The sequence below is a fragment of the Scardinius erythrophthalmus genome (genome assembly GCF_964197995.2).
Source record: "Scardinius erythrophthalmus genome assembly, chromosome: 22".
Taxonomy (NCBI): Eukaryota; Metazoa; Chordata; class Actinopteri; order Cypriniformes; family Leuciscidae; genus Scardinius; species Scardinius erythrophthalmus.
In genome coordinates, this window is record NC_138242.1 from 31990444 (window position 1) to 32000443 (window position 10000).

A 10000-nucleotide genomic window follows, 5' to 3' on the forward strand; every position below is an offset into this window, starting at 1 on the left:
CTGTGAGGTTTAGTTTATCTGAGGTTTAGTTTATCTGAGGTTTAGTTTATCTGAGGTTTAGTTTATCAGAGGTTTAGTTTATCTGAGGTTTAGTTTATCTGTGAGGTTTAGTTTATCTGAGGTTTAGTTTATCTGAGGTTTAGTTTATCTGTGAGGTTTAGTTTATGTGAGGTTTAGTTTATCTGTGAGGTTTAGTTTATCTGTGAGGTTTAGTTGATCAGAGAGGTTTAGTTTATCTGTGAGGTTTAGTTTATCTGTGAGGTTTAGTTGATCAGAGAGGTTTAGTTTATCTGAGGTTTAGTTTATCTGAGGTTTAGTTTATCTGAGGTTTAGTTTATCAGAGATTTAGTTTATCTGAGGTTTAGTTTATCTGTGAGGTTTAGTTTATCTGAGGTTTAGTTTATCTGAGGTTTAGTTTATCTGTGAGGTTTAGTTTATGTGAGGTTTAGTTTATCTGTGAGGTTTAGTTTATCTGTGAGGTTTAGTTTATCTGTGAGGTTTAGTTTATCTGTGAGGTTTAGTTTATCTGTGAGGTTTAGTTTATCTGTGAGGTTTAGTTTATCTGTGAGGTTTAGTTGATCAGAGAGGTTTAGTTTATCTGAGGTTTAGTTTATCAGAGGTTTAGTTTATCTGAGGTTTAGTTTATCTGTGAGGTTTAGTTTATCTGAGGTTTAGTTTATCTGAGGTTTAGTTTATGTGAGGTTTAGTTTATCTGTGAGGTTTAGTTTATCTGTGAGGTTTAGTTTATCTGTGAGGTTTAGTTTATCTGTGAGGTTTAGTTTATCTGAGGTTTAGTTTATCAGAGGTTTAGTTTATCTGTGAGGTTTAGTTGATCAGAGAGGTTTAGTTTATCTGAGGTTTAGTTTATCTGAGGTTTAGTTTATCTGAGGTTTAGTTTATCTGTGAGGTTTAGTTTATCTGAGGTTTAGTTGATCAGAGAGGTTTAGTTTATCTGTGAGGTTTAGTTTATCTGTGAGGTTTAGTTTATCTGTGAGGTTTAGTTTATCTGAGGTTTAGTTTATCAGAGGTTTAGTTTATCTGTGAGGTTTAGTTGATCAGAGAGGTTTAGTTTATCTGAGGTTTAGTTTATCTGAGGTTTAGCTGCTCCAACACACAGAATATGCTTGAAAATGGACCAAAAACAAAACAGTGTCCAATAAAATGCTGCAGAGGATGATATCATCCTTTCCTATAATACTGATGCAAAAGCTGATGATTCATGGCTGCAAAATGAGCTTCAAAATTAAGAAATGTTAATACTCCCAATATTATAATGACACAACATGAAAAAGGTGGAAACATTTACAAGGGTGAATCTCACGCTGCCAAGAGCATGTCCAGGTCATTATTTTACATACGAATAAATCAATCAATAAATATTTTTTTTTTCTTATTTTGTTTTTATTTAATACTTTTGTTTAAAACAAAATAATAAATATAATAAAGAAATAAATAAAAAATAATAATGGTATGTTCGGGTCAAATTCTACATTATGTACAGTATATATATATTTCATATCACCATTATCCTCATGATATTAAGCACATTACCAAACATTACTTTAAATGTAAATTACAAGTTTTTGATCAATACCTAAAATACTTAAATATTTATTATGATCAAAAGAGCTACTTTAATAATTGATTTAAAAAAAAAAGTTTTTTTAAATTAATTAATTAAAATATATTAATTAAAATTTGTTTAGAACATTTAATTACAAAAAAATTGGTTGTAAAAGTGTTTAATTGTCATGAAAATAATTTAACAATGCAAAAAAAAAAATAAAAAAAAATAACATATGTCATAAAAAAGGCTTCATTTTCTTTATGCAAAATACAATGCCAAATTTTATCTTGATTTTGGGATGAAATATGATCAGTGTTTCCAATGAGAAAAGACAGAAACAGATATGTGATATTCGCCCGACTGTCCAGTCTCCGTCTAATCTAATGTTCTCTCCGTTCTGTCTGAACCTCAGATTCTAACGTCTGATTCCCACTTCCATAATCCTTGAGTTCTCATTCCCTGAATCACGCAGCTGTCATTCAGTCATCCCTCCGACAATAAACACAGCGAAGCTTTCCTCCAATTACAGCGTCTGGATCCGACGCTTCGGGCTCGTTTTTCACGTTAAGCGGCCGAGACGATCTGATGCGATCGCACTGAAACATGATCCGGTTTCGCTGAGCACTCAGTGAACAGGTAATGAGCACAGTATGACGTCATCAATATCCCTGTGTTCTGTCAGTGTCGGGAAGCGTGACGGGACATTAGCTGGCAGCTTTATTGGTCTCGCACGCGTCCAAACTCAAGTTTAATGGCGTTCTCGCCGGCGTGTGAGGACTCCCAGCACCGAGGGAGGTCGAGTTGCACAAAAGCCCCATAAATAACCTCCCGCGGGGGACCGGGGCCACAATGTGGCATTCATGCCTGAAATCAGACCTCGCTGCGTGTGTGTGTGTGTGTGTGTTCGGCTGACCGGCCCGTATAACACCGCTGATTTGAGAACCAATAAAACCATCCTTCACGTCCACCTGTCGAGAAGCAGCGCCTGTCAATCACACAGCAAACACATCAATAAGACACTCTAATCACATGATGCCATTACAGCGAGTGTGTGGGACAGATCCATACTGCATTATTCCCTGTTTACTGGACAAACCTGGGATTCGATCTCTCTGTCTGAGTGTCGTCGGTCTGTCTGTGCGATGCTGAACATTATTGCCATAGAGGTTCTATTAGGGATGCATGATTTGGAGAAAAAATATAATTGCATTTTTGATAAAAAAAATTCCAATAAAATAAAAATCCAGGTTTGCTGGACTTGATGGATAATTATCCATCACACATATATATATATATATATATATATATATTATCCATCATATAAAATAGCTAAAAAAAGAAACATTACACTGTAATTTTCCCCCCCACATTTTTCTTTAAAAAATACAGGTTTAGGGTTGGACAATTTGCCAAATTTTTATGATTATATCAATATGGCTATAAAATAATAATAATATTTATGTTATTATTGTTTGATAGACATATTAATATATAATATTTATTTAATTTAATATTTAATTTAATAATTTAATATTTTATGTAATATTTCTTTAATTATTTAATGGTTTTATTTAATATTAATAATAATAATAATAATAAACAATAAAAATAATAATATATTGGTAGTAATAATAATAATAATAACAACAATAAAAGCCTGTATAAACAAAATAACAAATATTACAGGTTTGCTGGTTGTAGGGATGCATGATTGGGTAATATTTTATGATTATATATCAATATGGCTATAAAATAATAATAATAATACTAATAATAATAATAAATCGAATAAAATAAATAAATAAATAAATAAATAATTTAAAATAGAATATTTCACCGTAAAAACTCTAATAATTAAGAAAAATACAACAATAATAATAATAATATATTTTCCATTATAATTGTAAAATTACAGTATATTTATCTCTTAGTTTCTTCCTTTTCAAATGTTAAACCCTCAGACTGTCATTGGTAAAGCCGCAGAGCTCTTAAAGCTTGTCTTCTGTTGGTAAGTGCTTCTCATTATGAGTTTGTGAAGATGTTTGGCATGTGCGAGTCGCTGGATATGCAACATATGCCAAACATCTTCACAAATGCAGATGCAGATTAAGATTACTGAGAACCGAGACGCTCTGAACCCTGGCCGATCACGAGCTGCTCGCATGTAAATGAACACAGCGCCGCAAGCATATACGCTTCATTCAATCGCAGCATTTGCGGTTTGATAATCGTATATTGCAATTCCGGTTTTATTTCGATTAATCGTGCGGCCCCAGTTTTCATGATGCGATATACACAAGTGATGTAATTCTAGAAAGTCTCAATAATCACAAAGTTGAAAGTGAGAATCTGGCACAAGTAGAGCAACGTGCAAGTGAGTCGAAGAACACAACGAGTCCCGGGTCATCTGAGTTTGAACTGCGAGCCGTTTCTCAGAAGGCACTCGGCTCTTCTCTGGAAACACAGAGACTGACGGAGAGAGAGGAGAACCGCAGGCCAGACTCACTCCTACACGTCCACATATGTTTCAGATCTCAGCCTGAACTTCTGACGAACACGAGCTCTAATTAGACTCAACTCTTCTTCAGGTCAAGCTCTGAAACGGGTCACACTGAATCACGCTGTTCAGAAAGTGTGTTAAAAAACTAAATCTAGACAAGGAGTTTAACTAGTCCTATTTAACTTTAATCTTAACTATTATATTTTTAAATGTTCCTAATGTTGTTTTGGAGTCTCCTACGACAGGTTTACATGCATCCCAGGTCAAAAAAATACTTTAATTTTCTCATAATATCCACTGCACTTCAGCTCTTTTCTCACAGCGTCTGAAACGGTTGGATCACAGATTCAGTCTCTCTAAACCCCGCCTCTCTGAGAGCTGCTCTGCTCTGATTGGTCAGATGATCCAGTCAGTTGTGATTGGTCGACCGCTTACAGCTCATGTCAGAAAGCACACGCTCATGATCATATCTGAATCTCAGCTCTTGATCTCAGTGATGCGAACAGTAACGATGGCGAGGGTTTTCAGGTAGACTCGCTTCAGGCAGTTCAGGATCGAGTCTTAGTTTTATGAGACGATAACTTTATCTTTGAAACTCTGCAGACCTTTAGCCTTCACAAACAGCTTTATTACACACTACATGAAAGACGATATCCCAAAAAAGCATAAAAACGTGTGAGTGAGTGTGCATGTGTGAGTGTGTGTGTACATGCGTGTGAGTGTGTGTGTGTATGTGTGTGCATGCTTGTGTGAGTGTGTGTATGTGAGTGTGTGTGTGTGTGTGTGTGTGCATGTGAAAATGTATGTGTGTGCGTGCTTGTGTGAGTGTGTGTGTGTCTCCACGTCTGCTCGTGTTTGTCTCTGTGGTTCAGGTGTGACTGTGAGCCGGTGGCGACTCTCTGACATTATAGTGCTGTGAAAAACCAACCGCCTGAACACTGAACACATCAGAAACTCCTCGTAAACATAAACACACACACACACACACACACACACACACACATACGAGTCAGTGTCACACAGTACGAGTGCAGCGTTGTAAAAGGAAAATGCAAATCTTTAGGAAATGCAAAGTTTCAGTATAATGTGAGTCTCAGGGGCGTCTGCATCGCTCTCACTGGATATTTACATGGACACCAAAACAGCCCATAATAATGACCATGAGGAAATAAATAAATAAATCAATATTACTGCTAGTCGGTCTATCTATCCATCCATCTATAAATGAATATTAGTATACCTATAAATAAATAAATAATGCATATTAGTATTAGTATGTTTACAAAAAACAAACAAACAAACAAACAAAATGTTTATAAATGTATCCATAAATAAATAAATATTAGTATGTTTAAAAATAAACATAAGTATTATTATGTCTTCAAATAAACAAAACTAGCAAACAAAATGTTTATTTATATCAGTAAACAAATAAATACTGTACATTACTAATAGTATGTTTAGAAATAAACATACTAAATGTATATTAATATCACAATATTTAACAAAAAATAAATAAATATTAATATATGTCGAAATATATCATTAAATAATGTAAAAATAGTATTAGTTTGTCTAGAACAACAGAACAAACAAAGTGTGTGTTAATATCACAATATTTATAAATAAATAAATGAACAAAAGAAAAATATTAATATATCTCAAAATAAATAAATAAAGTATATTAGTATTAGTATGTCTACAAATAAATAATAAATAAACAAGCAAACAAACAGTGTATATTATCATCATCATCATCATCAAAAAATCTATAAGTAAATAAATAAATTGGTATATCTAAAAATAAATGAATACAATTAGTTGTGACAAACGAGTCAGTGGTTGTTATACAGTACGAGTCCATAAATAAAAATGCTGCTGTAAAGCAAATATACAGTATAACGTGAGTCTGCGTCACTCTCACAGGAGTGTTTATATAGAAACCAGATCATATTAATGACGCCAGAGAGAGAGAGAGAGAGACAGAGAGAGAGAGAGAGAGAGAGAGAGAGAGAGAGAGAGAGAGAGAGAGAGAGAGAGAGAGAGAGAGAGAGAGAGAGAGAGCATGAATGAAGACAGACTACAATCAGGTTTAGATTTGGGGAAACCCTGATAATCAGGAGGGAAAAACACACAATAGTACGAGAGTTCGGAAAGAGAAAGATAGAGAGAGAGAAGCGTGCGGGAGACGACAGGTGTGCTGAAAGATAAAAGAACAGGTAAACGAAAAGATAAAAGATGTAGAGGGACAGAATGAGGTGGAACAGGTGTAGTGAAAGATTAAAGAGACAAAACAAATATCAGCTGCTCATAAAGTCCCTCGTCACACAGGTGTGTGTCCCAGATTCAGTTTCAGCACCAACATCAGTGTTTCAGAGGAACACACTCGTCTACGGCTCGCTGTGTGTGAGATCACCGTCTGAGAGGACGGCAGGAATAAAGATACACACTTTCGGCTGATCTGACTAATAAATGCTAAATAAATAATTGATAAATGATTCGCTGTCGAAGAGTTGTTAAAAAAAAACATTAACTGAAATAAAAATAATAAAAAAACAAATTTTCCGCTATAGCAACATTTCATTTTAATTTAGTTTTTACTTGATGTACCAAAATAACTAAAACCAAAACTACAATAAAATGTAATAAAAACTATATATGTATATATATATATATAAACATAAACAAAACAAAAAAGACAAAATACACAACAAAATTACTAAAACTTTAATTAAAATGAAGTGAAAATGGAAAATACAATATAAATTCTATAATAAAAATATATAATATTTATATATATATTGCTTGTTCAAAGGATTTAAACATGGAAATATAAATTTGAAAACTATAAAAAATATTTAAAATTGAAATATTAGACAATTTTACTATACTAAAATAATTAGAAAATATTGCAATAAAATTGGAAATATTACAATATAAATTTTGTATAATATTTTAAAAATAAAAAATATATATTAGGAAAATATAATTGTATTATTTAAATAAAAAATATATTAAAAATGGAAATATAAAAAATAATAACTATATTTAAAAATATTACAAATATTTTAAATGGATAATAAAACTATATTAAAAATAAAAAATATTAAAAACTATTTCAAATATAAATATTACAAATTAAAAACTATTAAAAAAATATAAAATATTAAAACATGTAAATATTAAAAAAAATAAAATTATATTAAAAATAAAAAAATATTAAAAATGGAAATCTAAAAAACTATTTAAAAAATGTAAAATATTAAAATATTTGAAAATGGAAATATTAAAAACAAAGTATTACAAATATTTAAAAAGGAAATATCTGCAGCACAGGTGTGTGTGAACTCCCGGAGCAACGTGACACTCATGAAAGCTGGTGGTCCGTCTGTTACAGAACGGCATCATGAGAGGGAATTCTCCAAACACACTGCCAGCATTCTGCACATGCCAAGCTGCCAGCAGAGAGCATGCTGGGAAATCAGGACCCGCGTGAACCAGGGGCCCTCGTGGGGAAAAAGCCTCTGTTTGCTTAATAACACCGCGAGTCATGCTACTAATCTTCACTGTGTGCAACTGTAACTTTGCATTCAGCATAAATCATCTTCTATTATACAGTTCATATAATTTAGTAAAAAAAATTGCATTTCAAATTATATTATCAACAAAATAAGTGAAAAGCTGAACTAAAGGAATGATTTTGAGATGTATTTTGTATATGTACTGTGTATATATACATATATAAACATAAACGTTCCAAAGTTTGTGCACAGAATTTTTTTTTGTTTTTGCAATAAGTCACCAAGTAAAAATAGAGTAAAAATTTGAAATATTATTACAATTTAAAATATGTTTTCTATGTGAATATACAGTAAAGTGTAATTTATTGCTGTGATCAAAGCTGAATTTACAGCATCATTACTCCAGTCTTCAGTGTCACATGATCCTTCACAAATCACTCTAATATGATGATTTGATGATCAAGAAACATTTATGATTATCATCAGTATTCATACTTTTGTAACCTTGTAAATATCTTTACTGTCACTTTATAGATATATATAAATCTATATATAAATATATGTGTGTGTGAATTCATGCAAAGTCTTTCATAATCCCTCTTTCATAAGCATCTGTGATGTGTATTTAACACATATGCATGCTGAACCTCCAGGCACTCGCTCAGGCATATGGCCACGATTCAGTCGGAACAAACTAATAGATCTGAGCGTGGGGGAAATGTGGACATGACCTCCATTTTTGGGGGTGTCCTCAAGGGAAAACATCTCTGGAGGAAGAGCAGGAGAAAATAGCTGTGGGAGTGGGCGTTCGTAGCAGTCGAGACAGAAGGAGAGCTGATGTGTGTCTGATAGATGCTTATTAGTATCTCTATGCAAGGACTTCCCTGGAGGAAGAGACGGAGTGAATGCTAAGAGGACTGGAGACGGTCTGTTACAGCTGGAAACCTGAAGTGTGGGATTTGTGCTTTATCCTGGCGCCGCTGTCCCGTTACAGCACTTATCAACAGTTTAAGAAACAGGATTTGTTTAGTAAATTAAATGGACACTAACTTAACCCTCTGGTGCTCCTCCAGTGTCGGTAAAAAGTGACCAAAATGATTTATTTTTATTTCAATGTACTATATTTTAGTTTTTTATTTAATATTTTGTATTTTTAGGGGATTTTATGGTACTAAATTATATTTAAGCTGTATTTATAATCCATTTATTCACTTTTTGAGCATAGACCTGAAAATTACATTTCCAACTTTAACTGTCGTAAATCTTGAATGCTTTAAAGCACAGACTGAAGTTTGATCTTTTTTCAAAGATGACGCTAGGCAGATTATTGCTGAAGTGAAGAAAAGTGAAATAGTGAAAAGTTTTAAAAAGTGAACTTAAAAAAGTTACAGAATTTTACGTTTATTGTTATGGAAAATGTGCAAAAATTCTATTTTAAATTTTCATATGAAATATATATTTTCAAAAACATGTTTTACTCTAAAACTGAGAGAAAATCCATAGCCATAAATATTGTGTTCAGAATTTAAGCCTGAAATCTCAAAAAATTATCTTTCAGTGAGATGTTGTTCGGATGCAGTACCAAATGCTTCCACTAGAGGAAATTCGTCTCCCATTCATTTCCAATTCGCTCATTTTTGACCATGAGGAGCTCAAGTGTGACTATTTTTTTCTGGACCATTTAACCTGTTTGAATCATGTCCATGATTTTTTTGTGTGTTCACATAGCAAGCGGCAAAACCTTTACCAAGTTTTGCACCATTCCGATGAAGAAAAAATTACAAGAAAAAAACAAACAAATGTAAAATGTTTGACCGAAGAGCACCAGATTCAGTCAATGCAACTGCATTATTGTGCCATTAAGCTCACAATCCCTCACATGAAACATTAATGAGAGCATCAATGCCACATTTTAAGGATATTATAGATCTAGTCTCACATTTCGACCATTGACATGAAGTCTATTCCACTTTGCAGTTTGTTCTGGCTGACGGCAGACGAAAATAGACGTCTCACTGACTGCAGTTTGATTGTTTTACACAATGTTTGTGGATGGGTAAACATAAAACCAAATATAACAGGAACCAAGCAGAATGTACAGTACACTTCTGCCCAAAGAGATGTTATGTGCTTCTGACTAAAAGTCTTAAAAAGCATCTAATCTGCTTCTTCACGTTCATCTGTTTTATCACTGAGTTAATGTTGCTGTTTGATCATGAAGAAGTTCTTCTCTATATCAGAGTCAGTGTTTCTGAACTCCTGAAACGCCTCCATTGTAGTCTCGAGTTTCTTCCGGGAACGAACACGTCACAATATTCCTCATTATAATAATTAATGCGCAGAATAAAGGGGCGGGGCCTGGTTGAGTTAGTTAGTAGTGTGTTAAACTGGTGGTTATGGAAAGGGGCGGAA

At 33.2% G+C, this 10000-nt stretch overlaps 1 protein-coding gene across 1 annotated transcript in view; it reads right to left on the minus strand.

The window, feature by feature from the left end:
• scn5lab (sodium channel, voltage gated, type V-like, alpha b) overlaps positions 1 to 10000 on the minus strand; it is a gene marked incomplete at its 5' end in the record, with an annotated part of 121825 nt that overhangs the window by 39134 nt on the left and 72691 nt on the right. The window lies entirely within an intron of this gene.